General features: G+C 44.2%; 1 protein-coding gene across 12 annotated transcripts in view; it reads left to right on the top strand.

The window, feature by feature from the left end:
* Positions 1–25,841, top strand: part of DAB1 (DAB adaptor protein 1) — a 1,086,856-nt gene that overhangs the window by 873,372 nt on the left and 187,643 nt on the right. The gene's annotated exons all lie outside the window — the stretch shown is intronic.

Raw genomic sequence — 25,841 nt, forward strand, 5'->3', positions numbered from 1 at the left:
GAGAATCCCCTATTCTCCATATAAAAAGCAATAATTAAATCATTTAGTACTGTTAGACTTTTAGTTTTTGCTGATCTGATGGGTATGGAATGACTCCTCATCTTTGTTTTAATTTGCATTTTCCTGAATACAGTTGAAGTTAGGTTATTTTCCTATGTTTATTGGCTATTCAGGTTTTCTCTTCTAGGCTTCATGTTCGTATCCTTGGCCGTATTTTTATCTGGAGTGGTTTTCCCTTTTCTTACAATATGAAGTCCTTTGTGTATTCTATATTCAAATATTTTCTTGGTACCCTTATAAATGTTGTTGTTGCAGATATACAATAGATTCAGTGCAATCCAGATCAAAATCCTATGGTTTGGATGTGTTTGTGTGTAACTTGACAGGTTCTAAAATCTATATCAGAATGCGGATGGGAAAGAATAGTGAAGACTATTTTGAAGAAGAACGAGGTGGCAGATATTATACTCCCAGATACTAAGACTTACTGGGTGTATACTATGTGCCAGGCATCAGTATAGACGCTTTAATGTGTTAATATGATGAAAGGTTAGAAGCATCCCTTTAATGCTTCAGGAAGAACTTCCGTGGCACCTGTTTCGGGTGATATGACAGGCAATAGGTGACGCTTCTAACCTAACAGTTCCACAGTAGCTATAATGTTTCCTCCTACCACTCCCCGCCCTCAGTTATTCTCCTTCGGTACATCCGGCCTCTTGCTCTTGCTTGAGAGCATTAAGAACATCCCTGTCTCTGCTTCTTTCCCCTAGTTGTATTCTGTTGCTCCCTCTCTCTTTACTCAGCTTTATTACTCTTCATAGCTTATTACCACTTGACATTATCTATTTTGTTTTATTGTGTCTCTCCATCGTTAGATTATAAGCTCTCCGATGACACTCTTTTGTGTCCATTGCTGAACCACCAGGTCTAGAATAGTGCCAGGTATATAATAGATTCTCAAACAGTATTTGTTGAATGAATGAATGAATCTATACTATAAAATCTTATCTATGTTAATTGGTATATTTCAATTCCATTAAGGCATAGGATATAATGTATTTTGCATTTAAAGTATGGAATGGTTTCTTGGTAATATGAGTTATGATTAAAAGTGTGGGCTTTGGACTCAGAAGGAGTTGGGTTTAAATCATTCTTCTTCTACTTATACCTGTTGGTGGTATGACTGTTTACTTACCCTTTCTAAGCTGTTTTCTCACTTGTAAACATTGACATAATCTTGCCACTCTTGAGTAACAACATCTGGCTTGCTTTTTCAGAGGTTTGCTCTGAAGGCTGTGTTGAGAATCATTTGAGGTGAGGGAGTACAAGTGGAAACCAGGAGACGGTGGGTGAGATGAACACAGCCTAGATCAGCAAGGAAGTGGTGGAAGGGTTGTGAAACAGTTAAATTCCGCGTGGATTTTAAAGATAGAGCCTGTAGAGTTTATTAGGAGTTTGGCTTTGGTGTATGGGAGAAAGAGCCATTGAGAATGTCTCCATGAGTTTGGGGCTGAGAAACTGGGAAGGATGGAGTTGCCATTTACTGAGCTGGGAAAGCAGTGAAGGAAAAAAAGGTTGGGGGAACGTTAGTTTGGACATTACGTTTGAAGTGTGGGGTAGACGCCGAAGCATAGTTGTGGGGTAGACAGCTGGATAAAGGAATCTAGAGTTCAGGAGAGTGGTATCTTCTGAAGATGGATCTTTGAGAGACTTCATCATATAGATGCTACTAGAAACCATTAGAACGGATGAGAGTACTTAAGTAATAAGTTTGGATAGAGAAGACAAGAATTTTGAGGTCTGAGCTATCAGATATCTCAACACTTAGAAGTTGAGGAGAAAGAAGGGACCAGTGACGGAGACTGAGTAGGAGTGGCCAGTGGGGGAGGAGAAATCCAGGAGAGTGAGAACCAAGAGAGGAGGTGTTTCCAGGAGGCAGGAGTGATGAACTGTGTCCTCTGCTGCTGGCATGTCAAGTAAGATGAAGACTAACAATTCATCAACCTTAGGTTAAGTGTAAATAGTTTTGTATGTTATATTAAAGGTAAATGGTATGGTGGAGCTTGACCCAGGGAAGTTCTGAAAACCCCTTTTATAAAAAAGAAAAACAAAAAAAATTTCCTCCACATTGATTTCTTTAAAATGTTAATGAATTGTGCTTTTTTTTTTTTTTCTTTTGAGGAAGATTAGGCCTGAGCTAACTACTGTCAATCCTCCTCTTTTTGCTGAGGAAGACTGGCCTGGAGCCAACATCTGTGTCCATCTTCCTTAACCATTGCTTAAGAGGCCCTGGCCTGGGTTGCCCCCTTTAAATGTATCTCTGCCAGTCCTTTATTCATATTCGGCACCCCAGGCGTGCTGACCCCTGAACTGGCAGGACTCCAAGCCTACTTAGCCCATGTACTCTGGACTGTATCACCTGAACTCATTCTGCCCCGTCCCCTGCTCTCTTGGACAGTGAGCTCAGTCTCAGTGACCTGCTCCATATTTCCACTGCCCCTGGATTTCCCTCTGTCACGACACTTAGGACTTTTATATTGTCCACCACATTGAAGAGCCTTTGGATAGGAACAGAACTTTCTATCCCTGGGGGAAGAGATTTGTTCCTGTATTCAGAATGAAGGGAGGATGGGCCCAAGGACAGACAGGCTAAGGTGTCATAGGCACTCGCGTCCCCTTCATAGCTTTTCTGAGTCATCTCAAGCAAATTTCTTTACCCTTGACCCTTGGATTCTTCAGCTGAAAAAAAAAAAGATATAATAATAATAGTAGTTTCCTTGCTGAATTGCTGCAAGGATTAATGAGAAAACATTTGTAAAGGGCCTAACAGTGCCTGGCCCTTGGAAGGCAATAAATGCTTGTTCTTGGCCTGTTTCTCCCAAATGGTCACTTTGGGCAAAGAAAAATAAAGAGGAATTCATGTGAAGAGAACTAGGAAAAATAATCCGTAAAGCCAAAAAATCAAAATTTAATAGAAAATTTCTGTGCTTTTAATATGAAGCAGAGGGTCACGTTGTAGTTAGGAGATTTTGCGACAGGAAAGGAAAAATACTTATTTTTTTGTTTATCCTCTGAGAAGATTCCCCACAAATGATTCTGTATTTCTCAAGTAGGGAGTGTGTGATTCAGGAGAGTCCTTGGGAAGATCCTCCTGGCTTTTCAGAAGGAGTCTAGCCACGTGACTGCAACCCAGAGGAACCCCTGAGAGGACTTTTGGAACTGTAAGGACCACCATGTCACAGCCCCAGCTGCATACTTTCCAGTGCTTTGGCAGCCTGAAAAACAGAGACGACTACTGCCGACAGCCTTAAGTCAGGGCTAGTCCCGTTCAGCATGGAGCATTTATTCCCTAGAATTTATGCGCAGACGATCACTCCAGACCCTGTGAGACCTTCCCTCCAGAAGCTTGTAGTATGTGCATTACTTAGCTGTTGTTCCATAACGAACTACCACTCCTTAACAGCTTGAAACAGCACAGATTATCATCACACACTTTCCAGGGGTCAGAATCCTGGGCCCAGTTCAGCAGGCTCCTTTCTTTGCTCGTGGTCTTACAAGGTCGTTGGCAGAATTTAGTCCCTGTGGTTGTAGGACTGATTATCTTGCTGACTGCCATCCAGCGGTTGCCCTCAGCTCATCGAGTCCCCGAATTCCCCGGCCTTGTGGCCCCTCATGACGTGGCACCTGCTGCTTCAAGGCCAGCAGGAACCTCTCTCTCTCTCGTCGGCTAAGGTGAAGTCTTATAGAATTTATGTAATCACGGGAGTGGGTGACGATCCCATCACTTTTGCCATCTTCTGTTGATGAGAAGCAAGTTGCAGGACCTGCCAGAATTCGTAGAGAAGGAAACCAAACAAGGATGTGACTCATTGGGGTCATTTAGAGTGGGTTGGCAACATATGGTGCTGGAGAGGGATTCTAAAGAAGTGTTAAAGCTCTGATTTGCCTACTTTGGACTGTTCTATCTTGAAATGAGAAATTAAGAATAAATATCATGGGTTTTTCATAAAGCCATATTGATTGAATTTAAAGACTATCTTTTATTTTGCGATGATCCTTCTATATTTTAGTGTTGAAATGCCTTTCTTTTATGAAATGACAGATCTACTTTTAAAAATATTCTTGATGGTAACACATAAAGATAGCAGCCCTCTAATGGTCCTTGTGAGTTTATTTATTTATTTATTGGACATTTCACTGACCCATAAAAGTCCAGAGCTCAAACTACTGATTTAACATATTCGCTCGCAATACTGTCCACTCTAGGGGCCCAGACTATCTTATATCTATGTAACAGAAAAAGGAAAGCTTAACGTGATTCATTTGCGTTATTTACAGGCCAAGGATGTTTTTGTCAATGCCATTCCCCAGCATCCAAAGCCTCACCTTCACTCTGTGTAGTTCCAGGCCAGAGCAGACACCCTCGTCTCTGCTGCCATCATCCTGAGAGAGGAGAGTGGGGCTGAGGCCCCGATTGCCTCTATCCCCTTATCTCAGCAGGATCCGCTTTGTCAAACAACCTTCTTCTCTGCCACCTGCTTTAGCACCCAGCTCTCTTCACAACACTCATTTACTTTGTTTTCTAGTCATTGTGAACACAAAGCAGACTCTAGAATGTGCTAAACTACGGGTTATGAGAGCAAAAGGGAAGGAAAAGACAGCTTTGCCTAGGATGGTAAACAGAGAAGATGACTTATCAGAGAGCGCATAAGACCCCTTGAGCAAGGTCTTGCAAAATGGGTAGGATTTTAAGAGGCAGGTGTAGTGAAGGAGAAGTTGCAGGTAGATAAAGTATTTCAAACCAAAGGACACAAAACTAGGAAATGCTTTTTCTGTCCTCTGTGCCTTTGCACATGCTGTGTCTTCTGCTTTCAATGCCTTTCCCCAATCTTGTTCCACTGGTGAATGTCATAATTCACTTTTAAGACACAACTCAGACAGCTCTTCAAGAAATTCTCCTCTGCTTTTCCGTAGCCTATGCTGTTCATTCCCACAGGTATAATGCTGTGTTACCGTAGGGCTCTGGGTCTCCTTCACTAGACTCTGAGCTCCTAGAAGCCAAGGATTATCATTCATGTTTTCATCCCCAGTGCCTAGCAGTGTCGACATCTGTACCCATGTTTGAATGAAAGAATAATAAATGAATGGTGATTTGGCCCATGCAACTTGAATGGAAGATGTATAAGGAGGCAAAGCTGGATATCAGGGGGGATTGGTAGATGTGATCACATCTTAGCAGAGTTTGAATGCAAATTCAGCAATTCACTCCTCAGATTGAGGTGTCATTGTCCCTGAACGAGATAGTGACACCATCAGAACTGTGACTGAAGGTGAATAATTTTATCAGGAAAGTAAAAAATGACTACCAATCTGCCCATTTGATGGCCCTATGCTTGCATGAGCCTAGACTGGATATTTGCCAGGTATCTTCTGAGGTCTCTTCCTGTCACCTTGCTCCACTTACCTGGCCTGTGTGTGTCTTAGTGCTGTGCTTCTGTGTTCTCAGCACGTTTCTTCCTTTTTCTTTTGGAGTTCCTATAGCTGAAGACTAGGGTGAGAGAAGCCTCCTGAATGCACTTCAGTGTAGAACTTAAAAACTTATTATAGTTTTTAACTTAAATATTCCTATCTTAGAGGAGCTTTAAGAAGACCATTGTGAAGGAAATAATAGGTATTTAAGGACGAAATTGAAAGCGATGCCCTCTTTTAGGAAGGTGAGTTCCCTTGTTTAGGCATTCTTCCTGTGTGAACTGCCTGTGTCAGCCAGAGGAGGCCAGTTTTATAGGCCATGAAACAGAGGCCAACCCACGCAAGATCCAAGGGCTCGGCTGGAGGTGGAGTGGGAGTCTCACCATCATACCGGGGCTTGAGGCTGGAGGGAGCCCAGTGAATATCTGTTGAATGAATGAGTGAAATTTACACAGCCTGAGTCTCTACTGGAGCTTGTCTAAGGAGGAAATCAGAAGAGGCACGTGTTTTAGAATGAAGAAAATCTGAGTGGAAACCCTAGTCCTGCCAAAATTGGCTACTCTGGGTCTATGGGCAGTTTCCAAAACCTTTCTGATTCCTGGTTTTCTCATATGTAAAAACGAGGATAATACAATATTTTGCAAGGTTATCTCGCAAAGAAATGTATATAAAAGCAGCTTGTCAGCTGTGAAGTGGTGTATGTAAATGGGGCGGCTGTGAATATAGTCACTGTATCTTATCTTGCGCTTCATTACAGGTATTTCTGAGGATACCTTTTTTCCCAAACTAGATTGAAAACTCCTCGAGGCCAGGGGCCTTGTTTGCTTAAACCCATGCTGACAATCTTGTCCAGAGCCAAAATTGGCACTGGGTCATCTAAAAGAACGGGTTTTACTTATGGGGAAACTAAAGAGAATATTTGAAAATGACACCATCCTAGGAAATACAGGCACACCTATAACTCTTCCGGTCCCTTCTGAGGGCTGGCATAGTGCCGTAACCTTAATGAGTGTTCGCGGACTTAGATTTAGATATAATGATATAAAGAAGTCACTTTTCTTAACTACCTGCTGTGCTCTAGGCACTATGCTGGAGGCCTTACATATAGTTAATCCTTGCAGCAATCCCAGAAAGGAAGCATTCATTCCACTTTATAGGTGAGGAATCTGAAAGGATCAGAGAGGCTAAGTAACCTTTTCAAGGTCACACAGCTAGTAAACAAGAATAAAACCTAAGCCCACATGTTAGATTTTGAAAGGTCATTATTCATCCCCTAGCCTGTCCTTTAAGTGGTCACATCTCCCCATGCAAACGGCAGTGGAAATGTGTAAAATGCTACTAGTGAGTCAGGGACATTTATTTCTGGAACTTATTCTGATTAGTTCCTTTCCATCTACCAGATCTGGTCTGGCTTATGCGGTTTTTCCAGTTAGTTTGGCCCTGCCCTTCAGATCCCAGAGGGGTCTCCTTGGAGCCCTTTGTGACATGCTGATCACAATGGGGGGTGACGGACCGGGGGGTAAGGGAAGGGGGAAGAAGATGAGGTAGATGGGAGGTGTTTCAGCCCCACCCCCCGTTTTCACACACAGCTGCTGGTCTGGGCTTGGTCTTGTCCAAAAAGGGACTTCTGAAACACATGGACGTTCCCCAGCACCCATCTGAATGTGTGCAGAAGAAAGAAAGTAGGTGGGAAAACAAGTGTCTGCCTAGGTCTGGGTGGGAAGGAACAGGAGAGAGAAAAGGAGGCAGTTTTTCACTTTCAGTGATCTCTGTGTTTCCATTAGGGGTGGGATGACCTTCTCAGAAAGGTTACAGAATTGTTATTAGAGATCGTCAGAGCTGACTAGACACTGGATTAATGGGGATTTGGCAGATTTCTATAAAGAACGCTTGAACGCAAAATTCATGGGCCAACACAAAGACTTTTTTTAAACCTCTAAGCCTATGTACTCAGAAAGTTTCTGGCTTCAGAAGGCTGCCATTGCACATAATTCAGGGTGCGGAGTTTCTGGGCGAAGCCGTCAAGGCTGAGGCTGCGTTCTTCAGCGATGGTTTTGTTTCTTCCTCTCCCACGTTCTGAGCGCAGCAGCAAGTATGCAAACAGTTGGTTTGTTCTAGCAAGTCCTCGTGGGGAACAAATGTTTTTTGGTTTTTATTAAGCTTCTGCTTGCAGATTCTTCCCTGATTGCCTTTAATCTCCATCTGATTTGGAAAACATTACTTTTTCCCCTACATTTTTCAAGTCAAGCTAATATTATGCATCCATCACCATGTGGGAAGCTGTGAGATCACAGCTCAGGATCAAACCCCAAATCTAACAGTCTCTGTGGGGTAACTGGGTCCTCACAGGGCAAATCTGAGTTGTGAAAGAGCTTGTTATTGGGTTCTGGGATGTCAGCAACACTCAAGTGATTATTTAGTTCCTTGCCTTCCGGTCTGGAATCCTGCATTTCCCTGATGCTCAAATCTAATGAATCCTCAAGCACTTTTCACTCTGTGTTTTGTTTCATTTTGTTTCTCTAATCAGAAACAGAAATCCTACCCTCTCCCTCTTAGGCTGGGTCGGCCAGCAACGTCAAGGTTCTTTGCTTTGGATTGAAATTTATCAACTCATTGTGACTGTACTGATGGCTCTTTCTTACACTAGTGAAGAAAACTGGGACAAGAAATTATGACTTAGTAACTGCAGAGTGACAGACAAAATCTCCTCTCTGTGAGGCTGTTTGTGATCCCTTCAAACCAAAGGGGAGTCAGCGCTCTCCTTGGGAACCCCGTTATGCTTTGTATCCCTCTACATTACAATGACCTGTTTGTATGTCTGTTTCCCCCACTGCCCTGTAACCTGAGGGCAGAGACTGCATCACTCATCTCTAAGCCCCCAGTGAGGGGCATGGGGCTTGCATACAGTACACGCTCACTGAGTGCTGGAAGTTGATAGAGAAAAAGGTGCAGAGAGAAAAGGGGGATGGGGAAAAGAGATTGGGAGAGGAGAATGAACAAGTGTATTGTCAGGGTTCTCCAGAGAAACAGAACCAATAGTTATACACACATATGTAAATATATATCTCTTTTATATACATAGATATGATACATATCGTTATAAGTACATAAAGAGATATTTATAAAGAATTGGCTCACATGATTATAGAGGCTGAGAAGTTCCACAATCTGCCGCCTGTCAGCTAGAGACCCAGGAAAGCTGGTGGTGTAGTTCCAAGCTGAGGCCAAAGGCCTGAGCACCAGGAGCACCGATGTTGTAAGTCCCAGGCCAGGAGCAAGAGAAGACTGATGTTCCGGCTCACGTCGTCAGGCAGAGAGCGACTTCTCTCTTCCTCCACCTTTCTCTTCTGCTCAGGCTGCCAGTGGGTTGGACGAGGCCCACTCACCCTGGGACGGGCAGTCTGCTTTATTCCGCCAGCTGATTCCCGTGCTGACCTCTTCTGGAAACACCTTCACAGACACACCCAGAAATAACGTTGATCCAGATATCTGGGCACCCCAAGGCCCAGTCCAGCTGAAATGTAAAATTAACCATCACAACAACAAAAGTAAGAAAAAATGGTGAAATGTTGAAAGGGCTCCTGTGTTAGTCGAACCACCTCATTTTATAGGCAAAGCAACAGGGCCTGAAAGAGGTTTCCAGCCTGTAAAGTAATGCAACCCATGCTTTTTTCTGCTTCCTCTCTAACTCTTTACCTAGAGAGAGAAAGAAGGACGTATGAGGAGGAAGATGTGACTAATGTGACGAGCTTCCTTTAGGGTCCTGGGGGAGCCTGCATTTTGCATGATTGCAGACCCAGGTGAATTGTAGGAGGTGTTGTCTTGCTCCTCCCCCTTTTGGATCTGCCCGGGGCCCAGAGGTCAGGACCCTGTCCACCCTGACCCCTCCCGAACCTCCAGATCTGCTGTGTTCAGTATGGTGGCCACTAGCCAGTTGTGGCTATTGAGTACCTGATATGTGATTGGTCAAAATTGAGATGTGCTGTAAGTGTAAAATATACACCGGATTTCAACACCATAGCGAGCACACACACGCGCAAAATGTGAACATCTCATTAATAATTTTTATATTGACTACATGTTGAAATGCTATTTTGGATATATAGCGTTAAATAAAATATATTAGTAACATTCCACCTGTTGCTTTTCACCTTTTTAAATGTGGCTGTGAGAACATTTTAAATTGCATCCGGAGCTCACACTCTGTTTCTCCTGGACAGTAGGCTCCAGATCATCCATCTTGGGCCCTCGGCAGCACAGTCCACCCAGCGCTTCCACTCATCTCCCACCTGCTGACTCTGCTGACTTCTGGCCCTCTGGGCCCTGGCAAGCCCCTACCCAGCCCCCTTCCAGCCACACTTCACTGACCAGATCCTCAGGCCCTCAGTGTTACCTTTTCTGTGTCCTATAGCCCAGTGTAGGATGGCAGAAGGTGATCTGAGATTGGGGTTGGATCCCGCCTTGAGTCCAAACTCTGCCACTGATTAGCCACTTAACCTTGGGAAGGTCAGTGCACCTCTTTGAGTGCTGGATTCCTTTGAAAATGGGAGTAACAGTATTACCCTACCAATCTCGTAGGGTGTTGTCAAGATAAGGATCAGAGGAGTTAGTGCATATGAGTGTGCTTTGTAAATAACAAAATGGCATGCACGTGTAATATTACCAGTAATTATGTTTTAGTTTTTGTATCATAATCATTATTGTCATTATCCAAGCCCTGCCTCTAATCTCCTGATCTTGGACTACTCGGTTCCTTTCACTGGATATCTGGTCATTTGTGAAATAAGAGGATGGGCTTGGCATCCCCCCAGCTCTGATTTTGTGGCAAGATGCAGGATGCTGTGATGTAGAGAACATACATTTGGGAACTGCAAGCTCACTGCTCTGGAAACACAGCTAGATCTCTTTCTGGGCCGCCTCCACAGAGTGGCTGGAATGGGTAACGTTCCTGCTGATGTGAGCACTGCCGTCTTCCGAGATGGTGCTGGGGCGGCCTCATCCAATTTGCTGTGTCGTAACAGCCCTCGAGGTGTGGTGCACATTGAGGCCTTCCCAGATCATGGCCACCACGGGGGCGGGGCTCAGGTAGCTGGTGAGGGCTGGGTAGAAGGGCTTCCTCTGCAGGTCACGGTGGTGCTCAGCAAGGACACTGTGGTACCTGTAGCACCTTCATCCCCACCAGCTTGAAGCCCCGCCTCTCTAAGCACGGATCACATCCCCAAGGAGCTGTTGCTGCACCTCGTCGGGCTTCACCACCACCACGGCCCACTCCCTGGTCCACGGGGGCCCTCCGGGGCTGGGAGCAGGCTTGGGCTGGGGTCCCAGGCCGACTGCTGAGTGCAGTAAGGAGTGTGCCCCAGCCAAAAAGCCACGGATGGAGGGAGGGTCTGAGGGCCACATTCCAGCACTTTTGATTTGACATTTCCACAACACATCGAAGTAAGTATTTCTGTAGCCCTAGATGCAGTGGACTAAATGGAGACACCCAATGGGTAAGTGGTGTCCTCTGGGTTGTCTGTCTGCATGGTGGGAAGAGGCGTTCTCACTCTTCCCTATGCATCATGTTGTATCTGGTATAATGATAAGAGAAGAAACTTCCTTTATTAAGTAGCTGCTGTGCGACTTGCACCACTCCCAACACCGCGGTCTCACGTGGAGGATCCCTCCCGACCATCCCCAGCCCCACCGGTTTGCAGCAGTTTAGCTCTCCCCTCCAAAGACCCCTCCCTGAAGAGCCTAAACGAACTCTGAGCGCTTTCATTGACTGTTCTGATCTTCCAACTCAAGTTAAAAGCATCATTTTGCTTCACTGTCAGTCAATTTCACTTTTGTGAGAATTTTAAAGATGTATAAGCCCCGAAGGTGACAGTCCCAGCCTGATGCTGTCACGCTGAGCTGTGTCACATTGAATTCTGTCACTGAAGAGAAACAGAATGAAATGCACCCAGGTGTAAAATTCCAGGCCTTGTTCGTTCTTATCAATACCGGATTAGGATGGCAGAGTCTAATATTATGAAATTGATATGATGAAGATTGATGTTTTAACTTTAATGGGTTGGTGGTAAAATGTACCATTTGTATATTCATGTATTCACACACATGCACAGACAGTGAAAACTATTTTATTTGGCCCCATTTTTTTATTTTAAATGTTTTCTGTTGGTAATTAGGCTTGGTACCAGTTGAAATGTAAATACTCTCTCTTCTGCCCTCCTTTTGAAAACCAACGAATTTGATTGCAACCACATGGTGTTTTCATCAAATTTACTGATAAGCCTGTTGGTTTGAGATAAACCTTATCTGTATGTGTGTTTAGGTACATTTTCTTATAGTGTTCCTCGAAAGGCAGATTATTTTGGAGACAGCGAGTTGATGACTGAGGCCTATGGTAGACCACTGAGGAGGCCCAGCCATCCCAGAGACAGGAGGCTTTTATGACGTTTGCCAAGAAATCGCCAGCCCTCAATCCGCACGCCCCCAACAGTGGGACACGCAGAGCCTGCTCGCCCCTCCTACCAGCACCCAGGATGAAATGTTTTATTTATGATTTTTGAGTTTTATTGTTATTCAGTAGAACAGTTTATTTTCAAGAGTTTTATGACAGGAAAATTTTAAATGACTGTCTTGCCTTACTGTCCTTTTCAAGTGTGGTTTTGGTTATGTTTTAAAATCATAGCAGTAGACATTATTCTCTAAACTGTTAATGGAAATTTTATGTCTTTAAGTCACACGATAATGATGACTCTAGAACACAATGCTTGCTTATTAATATTAATACTAGTGCTAATGAGAGCAGCTGCCATAGGTCAAGTTTTTAAGCACTGGTTCCGACATTTTTCTACCTTCCCATTTAATCATCACAATAATCCCAGAAGTTAGACGTTATTATCTCAGCTTTCTTAATGAGGATGCCAAGGCTGAAAGAGGTCAGGTCATTTGGCTAAGGTCACACCACTTGTAAGAAGCTAAACTGAGATTTCAATTTAGGTAACTTTAGTCTAAGCTGTGTGGCTTTTCTATAATCTTATGAATAACTTTTCCTATAAGATCGTGTTCTGTTTATATTACAGTAGACTAGGTAGGTTGAGAGAAAGCCTGCTGTGTATCGGGGGAAGAAAGAGGATGCAGGTGTTGGGGCCAGAGGAGAGGAACAATCAAGAGCCATTGAATTAAACAATAGTAAGAGGATAGCAGGGTTGTGAATGAGGCATTACGCACGTTGGTTTCTCCCACTTTGCAGTTGCTGCTTATCCAGTAACAGTAGTCAAAAGTTCAAGAGCAAATTAAGGTCAAATACAGCAGCAAAATGTTAGCTGTCAGATTGTTCAGCTCAGTGACAGGAGATGTGAGTTATATTACAGGGTGGGCCTCTTACCTCGAAAAACAAATGTGTAGAGTGGAAGTGAAGCTGACCACCAGGCATCCATCTTTCCTTGTGATTCGGCGAAAGGCATTATTGACAGCAACAAGCACACCCTACGGTAGAGAGAGAGTTTCAGTTGAAGCTTTTACTACTGCTAATACGCAGTTCGCAATCAAAGCAGGAACTTTCCCTAATTCATTTCACTCTCTTTAGCAGAGGCAGAGCATGTGTTTAAGCAGAAAAAACAATGTGTTTAAAGCATATGGTTTGACTTGCCAAATTTTGCTTAAAAATTGTGGTGTTTAGTAAATGCTGGTCAAATGAATAAAAAACCAATCCAGAGACACGAGTGCAACGGTGCTGCTTCCACGCTGAGTCACCGTCCCTGCGGCCTCTCTCAGCCTGTCGTCTCCCCTCAATTTATTCTGCTGTTTATCTCTTAGTCGCTTACTCGTTGCTCTGTTGAGTAGGCCCGTGGGACACTCACCCTTCGCCAGGCCCTGTGCCATGTTCCGGGCGTGGATGGTGAGTCTGAAGGGGCTCTGCTCCCTGGAGCTCACGTTCTCAAGGAGGAACCAGCAGTTGAACTGTATTCCCTGTGTGGTCCAACACTCCCCTGTGCCATGGTCTGCAGAGCCCACAGTGGCCTCAGAATTCACCGTGCCTTGCCTGAGCGCACCTTCTGTAATTCTCAAGGCTTCTGTTTCATGGTCTTGCATAGGTAAGGATCTGGCTTTGGAATCATACAACCCTGGATTTTAATCTCAGGCTTGCCACATCTAAGCTCTTGGTCTTTAGCTCCGAACTCCTCAAGGCCTCAGTTTCCTCATCTTTAAAATGGGGATGGAAATTAATAAACAGGGATATCATGGAAAATAGAGAAAGAAAGTTCAATGAAATCACTTTAAAGAACATCCAGGTAAGAGTGGACTCCTTATTTTAACAAACGTGTGCCGAGTATTTATCATGTGCCGGATTCTGTTCTGGGTGTTCCAGTTACAGAGATGATTGGGGTGTGGATGGTTTTAGTATAATGCTATAAATAAGTAGTGCGAGAGAAGGTATGCCTAAGGAGATGGTGGCTGAAGGATCAGGAAGGGCCGGCCTGGTGAGAAGGTCAGCAAGGGCATTGTTCCTGACTGTAAAGGAACATTCTGATCTAGGGCGTCTAGGTAAGAAACCTCATTAGTAAGGGGAACAGATGCTGCCGTGACCCAACCATGTCCGTGGTCCTCTGCCACTCCAGTGCCAACTACCCATAGCTGCTTTTCTGTGCCGACTTTTCTGGAGCTGGGGAAGGTCATTCTGCTGATCAGGGTTGTTGACATTCCTCAGGAGCCGCCCTTCAGCAATGGCTCTGGGAGTTAACGTTTAAATACCTCAGCTGCTTCACCCCTTGGGTGGGATAATTCTGAGGTTGTGTGTTTCACTCTGTTTTCTACAGTCTTCCCACATCTGGTTTAATAATGCACCTTTCGCTGGCTGCCTTTTCTTCCTGGAATCACTTCCTGATGACTCTGACAGTGTTTCTTGCCTCTCTCAAGTTAGATACTTGCACTGGAATCCTTATTTCAGAGTCTACTTTAGGGCAACTCAAAGTAAGACAAGGAAGTGTTTTCCCAGCTTGGTTTCCAAGCAGGCCATGTGTCTATTTCAAGGTCTTTGACCTTCGTAGACACTTTTCACATGACCTGACAAATCAGTCATAAACTTCTTTTGAAGTGTGGCTTTATTAAACTTTTAAGAACCATCACTTTAAGATATAAATATGTAGCCCATCCCAAGACTTGAAGCCTTGCCAGAGGAAATAAATCTCTAGCAAAGACAGGTTAAGCTCCATTTGGAAAGAGAGAGGCTACAAATTAATTGATTAAATTATTTTTGTAAATGGACATAAAAGTTTTTTTCTGCTCTTCTTTTGGAGGTATCTTATGAACTGAAGAGTTCAAAGTTTATCATCTACATTTTTATGATTTCTGGAGCAAACTGTATTTGTTAATAATAAAAATAAGCATGGCTACTGTTAGAGGGCTCAGTGTAGTCAGACACTGTACACACAGCATGACACTTATTTGTTACAGTGGCCTTAACTGACACATGAGGCTCAGAGGGGCTGAAGGAAGCCTTAAACCCAGGTCTTTCTGACTTCAAAACACCTGTGTGTTCTCTGTTTCTATATTCCACCTCTTGAAAGAACCCTTTGCTTGGGACTCAGTTCTGATCTGTAGACACTTGCCAGCAGAAGAACCAAAAGGATCATGGACTTCACACATGGCTTTAGGAGCAAGAGAAATGATGTGAAAGTCAGACCTGAGCTTCAACACAGTTGTTTGAGGAAAAGAAAGAACCACAAGCCACAGCCTGGCGCACAATGGCATTAACTTGTTTAGTAAGAGGAACAACAAATGGGAAGAGACAGACCCGGGGAAGGAGACACATGGATCCTGAGATTTTAACTTAAATACAAAGGAGAAGTAAAAATCAGCCCATTGGTGTTGAAGTCTCTGCCTTTTTTCATAGAACCTTAAACTGCCCCACGTTACAGGTCTTACCGATGAGGCAGAGTTAGAAATTTGTGGAGCTGGAAATAGAACCTTGATCCTTTGACTGCCGAGTTCAGTGCTGCCTGGTAGATGGAGACAGCACTTCATCCTCCAGGGTCGGGAAGAGGGTGGTGATGAAACAGATCATCTCCTGGGGCTTAAAGTCTCTAGTTCCCTTTGCCGAGCATCCCTTCCTATCCTTCTCCCTCCTTCTCTCTCCCTGCCTCCCACTTCTCCTCCAAAGCCTTTCTAACAAGCTCTTAGTTACCTGAATTGCAGAACAAAACCAGCTTCCTGCTAACCCCTTTGGACTTCAATTAAAGACATATTCCAATGTGTTCCCGCACCAGCGCCATCAGCACTAAATAGCACATAAGCAATTTTGCAGTGCTTAATGTAAACTTGTTGAAAAATGTACATTATTTTTCATTGACTTTAAATGAGATAAATGCTCCTTGAAAAGAATAAAGTGAATTGGTATTGGAGAGACCATTAAAAGAGAGAGAGAAGGCGAAGAGCCAAGAAAGGCATGCGGTTTCTAAATGTAGACCCCCTCATTTCTCTCTCTGGCCGTCATTTGGTCTGTCCTGTGCGAATGTACTTGGAGACATTTTACATGTTAATGAAATTAGGTGTGTCAAGCCTGTGTGCTGGAGACACAAGTTGTAGTGAAAAAACACTGACTTTGAGATCAGTCTCCATTCAGCTACTTACTAGCTGTGTGACCTTGAGCAAAGGAATTTGCCTCTTTTGAGATTCAGTTTTCTCATCTGTAAGACAAGAGGAATCTCCTGTAGTGGTTGTGAAAATTAAATGAAATGTCGTGGTATTTATGCATCCTGCGGGATCTGACACATGGTAGGTGATCCGTCACTCTTAGTTCGATTTCCAGGTAAGTAAAGACTCTGACTTGGGGCTCTGGTGGGGCGAACTTTTGTACCCAATCCCCTGCTTGCTTCGTGATTAAGCTCAGAGAGGATGGAGACTATGCCTCTTTTGTTCACTGCGCTGTACTCAATGCCTAGCACGCTGAAGGTGTGCGCAATAAATATTTGTTGGAAAGAATAATGAGTGACATTAGGCTGAACCAGCCGGTTACAATTGAGTAAGAACTGCCAGGAAACCCAGTTCTGTGGGAGGTTTTGGTTTACAGCGCTGCTAAGGGACCCTACTTCTCATTAGATAATCTTGTAAAGTCTCCTTTGTGTTGGGTGCAGGGAGCCTTTCCCCTTGTCCTTTATGATAACCAAGGAACTCTGTAATAATACGAAATACACGAAGGACCCGCTGCCTTCAGAGAGGAGCCCCTTTCTCTGAAATTTCATTAACCCCCTCAGATGGGTGGGCTTTGATTTCCCACAAAGCACCCTTATTTTCCAAAGGTGAGAGGCTCATATGAGAAATTGTTTCTACTATCTTTTTTCTGCGCATTGAAACTTCTTTAAAATGAGTGTTCCCATTTATATTTTAATGGGGGCAGGGGTTGAAGAATTATTGCCATTTTTCAGAGCCTTCTAGGCATATATCTGATCACAATGATTGAAAAACTACTTTGGTAAAAGGAAATGGCAATAATAGCACATCAGCCTTAGTCACAAATGCTAACTTATGTTTGTCGCTCACCTATTGTATGATATATTTTTCATATGTTTTATCCAATCCTCAGGACACTTGCAGCAAAGCCTTTATTATGATTCCCACCATACATAGAAGGAAAGAGGCTCTAGGAAGCTGTGATGACTTCCCTAAGATCGTGTCATCGAATAAGTGCTCTGGTCGGGAATCACACTCAGGCGACTCCAAGTCTAGGTCGTTGCCCTTGATGTTTCAGGTCCGATGGAGCCCTAACCTGCTGGACCAGCTGGTGCCAACACTTGGCGTTTCTCTAGACAGGTGTTTTCAGTTCTTGTTCTGTGGATCCTTAGGTCTGCAGAGGTGCCTCAGGAGTGGGAGGTGGCGGGAGGAGGTGGGTCTGAGTAAATGGTACCCAATGCCCGTGGCTCACATTTCAAAAGAACTGTTTTCTATCTTTTTTAGATTTTTAGGTTTCCAAGTACTATTTAACTTGAAAAAAAGATTCTGCTGGAATCTTTTTAAAGCCCTGCTCTAAGAAGAGGTCAAGTCAAATCCAGCAAGGCATGCCTGCTTGTCTAGGTCAGTTGTCCAGAACCAGAACAGGTTGTATAATGTCCTTCCAGGAACCAGGCACTGAGAGACAGAGAAGATGAAAGCGCACAGATATGGGCTTGCATTGGAATGGAGACAGTGTAGTCCAGTGCGAAGGCCACAGAAGGCAGTAAGCCCTACCATTGAGAAGTCACTCACGAGACCCCTCTCAACTGTCAAGGGGTATTGTACAAGGATCTCCACTGGTCAATTTTTTCTTGGTCAGTTTAGCTTAAAGGCTGGCCCAATTGGTTTTCTAGCTGCCATTGCCACTGTCACATGTGCCATTGAGAACAGCAGCATGGGCGGCATAGTGACAGCCAGTCTCATGGTGACTGAGTCCCATCTCACCAAGGCCCTCTTACTGTCTCGGGGGGTGGGTGTCTGTTCAGGTCACCCACACACTTGTGCGTCAAGTCCCACACTTCACTTTCCTTGCATTCAGGGAGTGTGCAGTCTTAGTGGGAAGAGATGGATGTACAAGCAAAGCTTAATGGAGAAGCAGAGAAAGCAGAGAGGCAAATAAGTGAGAGGGAACCTGGAGGATTAATGAGTTTATCTAGTGTAGAAAGAATGAAGGGATCTTTCTGTTAGATTGTCCCAAACTTGGAGGCGTGAAAAATTAGGGGCCAGTTATTCTATGTGGCTGTGGTGGGCAGGGGGGGTGTGATGCTCTTTCTTGTGCTTCTTCATAGCCACTGTTTCCTCTGCCTGAATCCATCTTGGTGTTACCACTTCCACCTGCTCCTGCAAATTTCATCCACCTAACTCAGATCTCAACTAACAGATGTCAACTTAAACCCCTTTTCCTTCAGGAGTCCTATTGTGGAGCATCCTAATATGCATTTGCTTGAGTTGATTGTCTGTCTGTCCTCCCTTGTTGTACTGGAAGATCTTGGTAACCAAAGACATTCCTGTATGTTCATTACTAGAGAATGAATGAGTGATAAAGGACAGCTGCTGAAGTGGGTGAAATTTGGACATGGTGAGCCTCGACTGTGGACTTCATCCTGAAAGCAGCAGGTCCCTAGGAACTCATGAAGTAGGGGGATTGCATGATCTGATTTGTATAGAAAAAAGATAATTGGTACCAGTGATCACTTAATCACAGGGTTTCAGTGAGGATGAAATGGAATAATGGATGAGCTTTAAAAAAACTGCTTTCTAAACTATAAAGTGCTTATCCAAATGGAGGGTGTAGCTACTATACCTTTTTTTTTTTCTGAAGCCTGCTGTTCAGAATTAGTATTTCAGTGAGTGAAACCCTCCCTCCAATTTCTAATCCTAATTCAACTGGTAATTCAATGGTTAATTCCACTTTATGTTTTCTCTTCTTCCAGAGTGAATGCAGGTAAAGGGATCCTAGTTACAGACCTGGCCTCTCTTTGCATTTCAATGGGTTCCCAAGTGGAACTGCCAAATTCCGATGTGCTATTGAAATGGGCAGCACACCAACAAAAATCTGTCCTCATCAAAAATTCAGGAAAATAAAATAAAAAGATGTAAGGCCACATTTTCAAAGGATTCAGCCTGACCCCCCCCTTGTATTTTTTTGTGTATGCAAAATGTATTTTTTCGCACCTGCAAGTACAGTCTCTATAAGCCAACTATAGCCTCCAAATTGCCAAGGCTTAAAAAAAAAATCTGCCTTTCAAATTCAGCCTAGAAACCCAGAAATGAAACAAGGATGGGGTGGAGGGCTGCCTAAAACTATTTATAGGAATATTGGGGGAGATAATTACTACCTTGTGGCTTGTTCTGAAATACTTCTGCTTGGCAGAAATATCTGTGCCTCACATCAGAGATTGAAGGGAATCCTTAAAGATGGCAGATTACTTGAATTTGTGACAATGGCAGCTCGAATGCCTTCCTTTTCTCTACCCTATTTTTTAAATCAGTCTGTATAAGATGCTTTGGAAATTTCGACTGCATTCATTCATTCATTCACGCATGCATTCATCTTTCATGGGAGCTTTCCTAGAACTGACTTACTGATCACCTGCCAGGTTGCCGGCTCTGTTCTGTGCTCTTCAGATTGAGTGTGAGCACAAAGAGAGGTCCCTGTACTCCTGAATCTTCCAACTGAGTATGAAGGACAGCCAGCCAGCGATCATTCAAATAATTAATTACAATCATACTCTTTATTATTACAATATGTATTATTACAGCTGTATAATAACTACAGTGATTGCTCTTGTGGTGAGAGTTCTGGGAGAAGATGTTACATTCCCCTGGGAGGGAAGTTTTCACGAGGGCAGAGAGTTTTGTTTGGTTCCTCTGAAGTCCCAGTCTCTACAACTGACCTGGCATGCCTTTTTGCATGAATTTTGAAATGTAGGGTGCACCTCAGAGCACATGTGAGAGGGCCCTGATGTCGGCAGTGAAGTCCAGGGAAGTGACACGTAAGCTGAGACCTGAGTGACTAGGAATCTCTTGATTAAGAATGGGCACAGGTGGGGAATGGAGAGCGTTCTGGGAGAGGAAAGAATTTATGAGAAGATCTCTATGGAAGACAGAGTTGTGTGCCCTGAGGTACTGAGCAAAGGCTAGAGTCTTGAAAAAAGGGGGGAGGGTGAGTTTGGAGATGTAGGCAGGCGCTGGGTCATGTGGGATGTTGGAGGTTACAAGCAACACACAGAGGAAGGGCTGACAGTCTTCTGATCTGGGGTAGTCCTGCTGATAGAATCCAGAAAGCTCACCTGCGTGAGGGCGTCGTGTGCTTTGGGTCTTAAAGGTCAGTTCCTGGGAACAATTTGGAAGTCAATGGATGCTGTCATTCAGCAAAGACTGTAGACACACCGCACTCCAGGCTCCAAGAGAGCATGGTAGGCACAGAGTGAATGTTGGGTGACTAACAATGAATGGATGTTCACTCATGCCTACCATGAATGCCTCCTATGTGCCAGGCAGAAAGGGGGTATCGCTGATAAAGGTACAGAAACGTGACGGCAAGGGGGTCTCTTTGAAGTTTGTTCGGTAGCTTTGCAGGAGAAGTAGTGACTTCTGGTTTAAGACCCTTGCTCTTGCTTAGCTGTGTGGCCTGAGAGAATCGCCTAAGCTCTCTGAATTCAATGTGTGTAGTGCATCAAGCACTGTGGCTGTCTCATAGTAAATGCTGTCTCAGTTCTCTTATCTGCATTCATTCAACAAACATTTATTGCATGCCTAATATGTGCCTGGTCCTAGGCTAAGAACGAAGGACCTCGTAATGAATTAAGATATTAAGAAAAATGTCTTGCTTACCTACTTCAGGGAGCTTGTTTTGATTATCAAGTGAGAATAGGTATGAATATGTTTTGTAAATTGGAAAGTGATCTGTAAACATGAGTTGTTTTTATTCTATAATCTTGCCTATTTATTGATCATCACCTTCAAGCACTAACTTCCAAATTGCAAGTGAAATCACTTGTGGGCTGGTCAAATGCAATTATAAAAATTTTAGCTAGCATTTTAGTTCTTACTAAGTTCCAGGCACAGTCCCAAGAGTTTTACGTATATTAACTCATTTAGTCCTTACCCACCCCTCTTTGAGGAAACTCAGGCCCAGAAAGTTTAAAGCACTTGCCCCAAATTGTCTCATGGAAGCAGCAGGCTCAGATTTGAAGCCAGGTGCCCTGCCTCCAGACCACGTGCTGGGGACCACTACCTGACACACGCCCCAAGACGACATGTGTATTTCTTTGTGACATCAATCACTGTTTCCTCCTCCCCTCCCGTCATGGCTGAAATGGCATGCTACATGAGGGCTGAGGCCCTGTTGATTTTGACCCACTGTGTCTAGAACCATGCCTGGCACGTGGCACGTGTTCGGTAAATATTTGCTGAATGAATGCTTTCGAGCAGCTTAGACACAGTATTCGATTGCAGACAGGTTGACCTCAGGCCAGAGTCCAGCAGAACTGCAGCTCTGAAAGGGCTAAAGACAGTAAAGGAGGGAGAAGGACACAGTCACCGGTCATTGCAGACCTGCTCGGGGTCAGTATTCAGAAAGAGGGAGAGTTCCTGCCTCAAGTCGCGATGACAATCTAATTTGAAATAGGACTTGGTTAAATGAAATATTGCTGTGATTCGCACAGCTCTCTCAGAGCTATCGCACTGAAGTGAGGATGGTGAGAGACCGAGAAGGCTTGGTCCAATTGCCCCTATGTCACAGATGTGGGGTGACTGCCCAGGGCCGCACAGCTTGCTGATCGCAGAGGCAGGACTAGAACTAGGGTTTTGGCTCAGGAAATAAGCGGTAGTCTGTTCTGCCCAACAGGTTAGGGAACTGCTGTTTGGGTTTGCTCACGTCTTCCCAGTGTTTAGACTTTGCTGCGATTTTGGAGGTCAGGTAGGTAATTGATGTGGGGATCGATGAGGGGCATACACAACACCGGGCGTCTCATTCTGGTCCTCATTTGTGGTCCACCTCCAGGGGGAATTGAAGCAGTCCTAGCATTCCCCTGCTTTAAACCCTTTCACCGGCAGTTCGTGTACTGCAGGAAGATTTCCCTGTTCCTGTACAGGAAGATGCTGCAGGTTCTTACTCCTGCCTCACTGCCTGCCCTGCGCTGCTCACAGCACCCCTGCTGACCTCAGTGCCCCCCACCACCGTGCCTTTGCTCTTGCTTCCCTCCCCTCTGGCCTCTTCAGCGCTGCTCAGCTCTGCTCAGATTATACAACTCAGCACAGACATCACCTCCTCCAGGAAGCCATCCTTGTTGGGCTTTCCTCTCTCCTCTCGTACCATTTGGTGCTTCCTTGGGATAATATCTGCTGTGAACTTATTGAGAGAAGGCTTGAGCTGGATTCTTCTGTGAATTCAGAGTTGATTTGAGTATATAGCACACACGAGGTCCATAATACATATTTGTTCAAACAAACAAATTAATTAATCTAGATGGCAAATCACAATTGGGTTTGACTCTTCTCTCTTTTCCTTCTCTTGGGGACTCTTCAGATTAATGGACTTTCCCTCAATCTCCTGTACCTTTTTCACTCATTGAGCCCTGACCCTCAAGCTGACCAGACCCCCCTTGCAGACCCTGGGCTCCCCCGAGAACGCGTGAGGGTCTCTATATTACAACTTGGACTAATTTGGACGCTTCAATATGCTGCCACTTATTAGCACCACTCAGTACTAGGCTAGACCCTTTTCATCGGCATTTATGTCACTTATTTCTTAAAAGCACACTGTGAAATAGTGGCCATTGTCCTCGTGTGACAAGCAAGGAAGGCTGGGCTCTGAGACATGAGACTGCTTGACCCAAAGTCACAGAGCTGGTCATGCAGCTGCAACTGGGCCTCGGACTTCTGACTCCAGATCTCATCATCTGTCCCTTTCACATCATGGAATCTTTGGTGGCAACAATTTTATTCTGCAAACATCCACAGTTGCCCTGTCAAGGACCCAGGAGTTGTTCTACCAAGAAGATGTGAGAGAAATGGGCACGCGTGAGCCGCAGTCCCCTCTCTTACTCATGGCTGCCATGGCTGTGCTTACATTTCCCCGAATGAGATGCACTTGTCCAGATGGGTGGCCGCTGGGCCATCAGGAGGTGAGCCGGCTGTCGCTTACCTCCAAGCCTTCCAGTGAATGTGACAAACACTCCTCCCTCTGGTTGTTGACACATCTCTCTGGAGCAGCCCCTGTGTGGCCCTTGTGGGCTGCATGAGGCAGTTTCTGCCTCTCTTTTCCTTGCTCAAGAACCTTATATATATGCATTTTTAAAAATGAATCCATTAGTTAATCCCCCTTTAAAAAAATACTGGGTATTTAGAATTTTTACTTTGCCAAGAGAAGAAGTCACTAAAATCTACAGGAGCCCCATTCTTCTTTTGATTCCATTTCAGAGGGGACTTATTAACAAGGTAACAAGGAGGCTAATCAGGGGCTCCCCGGGGGTGGATGTGACTCAGGTTGTCTGGTGGTTTCCGTCGGGTCAGTCCTCACTAATTGTAACCTTAGGAAGTCTTTCCATGCCCCCAGCCTCAGTGTCCCTGTCGGCACAGTCCTAGTCTCTCCTTACACAGCTGCCCAAGGCTTTTTCTTTCAAAACCAATGTTTTTAAGACCAATGCCCTACTTAGTCCCCTCTGGGGTCTCCCATGGCACACACAACCCATTGCAGGGACTGGCTGCCTTTGACTGGCAGACCCTTGGGGGTTGGGCCCAAGTGATGCTCTTGTTTTATTCTGTGCCCTACACACTCCAGCACCCCATGCTGCTCTCTATGCCCTAGATACACCATGTTTGTTCATAGGTCAGCACCTCCACCTACTGTGTCTTCTGTCTTGCCTTGGCCTTCTGTCTCTCTCTACTTTGAAATACTTCACCTCCTCCTTCAGATTCTAGCTTACATGTCACTTCCTCTGGATATCCTTTCTTCATTCTCCCAGGAAAATTCGATGTTTAGTGTGTGTGTGTGTGTGTGTGTGTGTGTGTGTGTGTGTGTTGAGCTAGGATATGGATGGAGGGGGTGCATTCCAGGTAGAGGGAATAGCAAATGCAAAGGAGAAAGAGTTTGGGGTCCTCGGGGTCCTGGGAGATGCTGGTGTTCGGGTGTGTAGGGTGAGTAGTAGGAGACAATCTCTAAACCTAGGGCCCTGGGAGCCATGCTCAGCAGCTTTGAATTTTATTCCAAATATAGTAGGAAGGTTTGGGGAGTTTTCAGTATACTCTGATCATCTTACTTTAGGACCATGGCTGTCTTCCGGCCTAGACTGTGAATTCCTTGAGGGCAGCCTCGGTCCTTCAGTTCCACACCCTTTATTCTATACCACGGTGAGTGTTTCGTAAAGGTTTAGTGTTTAGCAGAATGGATGCAGGGAGGGAGGAATATGTTAATGAACCCAAGCCTGCTAGAAGTCACCGACTTCCCTCCTCATTTCTTCCAGCTCGTATTTTAATATCCTTCCCCCTTATTGGTGTAGGTTTGGCAGAGAGAGTTTATGGGAAAAACAAGTTTGCATTTATTGTAGTTTATGTTCATTATATGTACTATATTCTCATTATTTTATGTGCAAAGAATGTTTCTTATGTGGTACTCTTTGGGGAGATAATATGCAAAGAGATCTTCTATTTCATTTTTACTAACACCACTGCAGTTGGCTAAATCATCAGCTTCAAACCACAGTTTAATTTAATACACATTATTGCTTTGCAAAGCGTTTCCTATGAGTAAGATTATATTTCCTTGGTTTTAAAAATAACTCACTCTAAAATATACACAAATGTTAAACAAGTGTTTTGCCCCTTCAGCCTTTTGGTGTCTGTGTGTCTGTCTCTCATGTCTGAGTAATGATCTTCCTGACTTGAAAGAAGAAGATACTGAAAGGGGACTTAAACTCATGAGCTTAAGGAGCAGTCTGTGGCTTTGGGATTAGATGACTGGCTTTGCTGCTGATGAACAGCATGAGATCTTGGGCGAATTACTTAATATTTTAAAGCTTCAGTTTCCACATTTGTAAGATGGGGATAATTGGACCCTGTTCATGTTGTGTTTTAATATCAGCTTTTAAAAAGAAAATGTATAAAGTGCTTGGCCAAGTTCTAACACATAGCAAGTGCTGGAGAAACAGTAACTGTTATTGTTACTAGTTAAAATGCTGCTTCTTGTCATGTGGCTTCAATCAAGTTATTGAACTCTTTGTGCCTCTATAGCCTCATCTCTAAAATGGGGACAATGATAGCAGTCTACCTAATAGGTTTGCTTTGCAGATCAAATGAGCCATTAGCCATGAAAGGCTTGGGTGCCTGGCATATGGTAAATCCTCAGTAAATGTTAGCTTCTCTTATTACCAATATCACTTATCATCGTGTATGGTCGCTCCCTTGTTTCAAACACCAAAGTGAATTTTCAGACTATGTAAAGGCCAGGTTTTGCCCAAGAAAAAAGGACCATATCAGACATTATTGATTCCTCACTTACTGGGCTATGCCTGCAAGTCATAAATATTTTCAATTTCTGATTTATCTGAATGATTACCTTTGTTGTGATAGCTGTAATATTCTAGAATCTCCATTGCCGGTTAGCATGATTGACCCCATTGAGAGATGCCCAATAACTCAAGTGACAAAAATCACCTTAATTAAACAGAATTATCTAGATCAGTGTTGGGCTAAGACTGATAATTATTAAAGCCCTTCCATTAACTAAAGCTTCTCCTCATTCTGTTATTCAAGCCTTCATCAAATGATCAAATAATGTTTCCTAGGCTCCTTGACTTGCCAAGTACCCACCCACTTCCCACCGTCACTGCCTGCTCATCTCCTCCTGCCTCATGACAGACTAAGAAAGAGAGAAATTTGCTGAGACGTGA

This window comes from Equus asinus, chromosome 5 (genome assembly GCF_041296235.1).
Source record: "Equus asinus isolate D_3611 breed Donkey chromosome 5, EquAss-T2T_v2, whole genome shotgun sequence".
NCBI classification, from domain to species: Eukaryota; Metazoa; Chordata; class Mammalia; order Perissodactyla; family Equidae; genus Equus; species Equus asinus.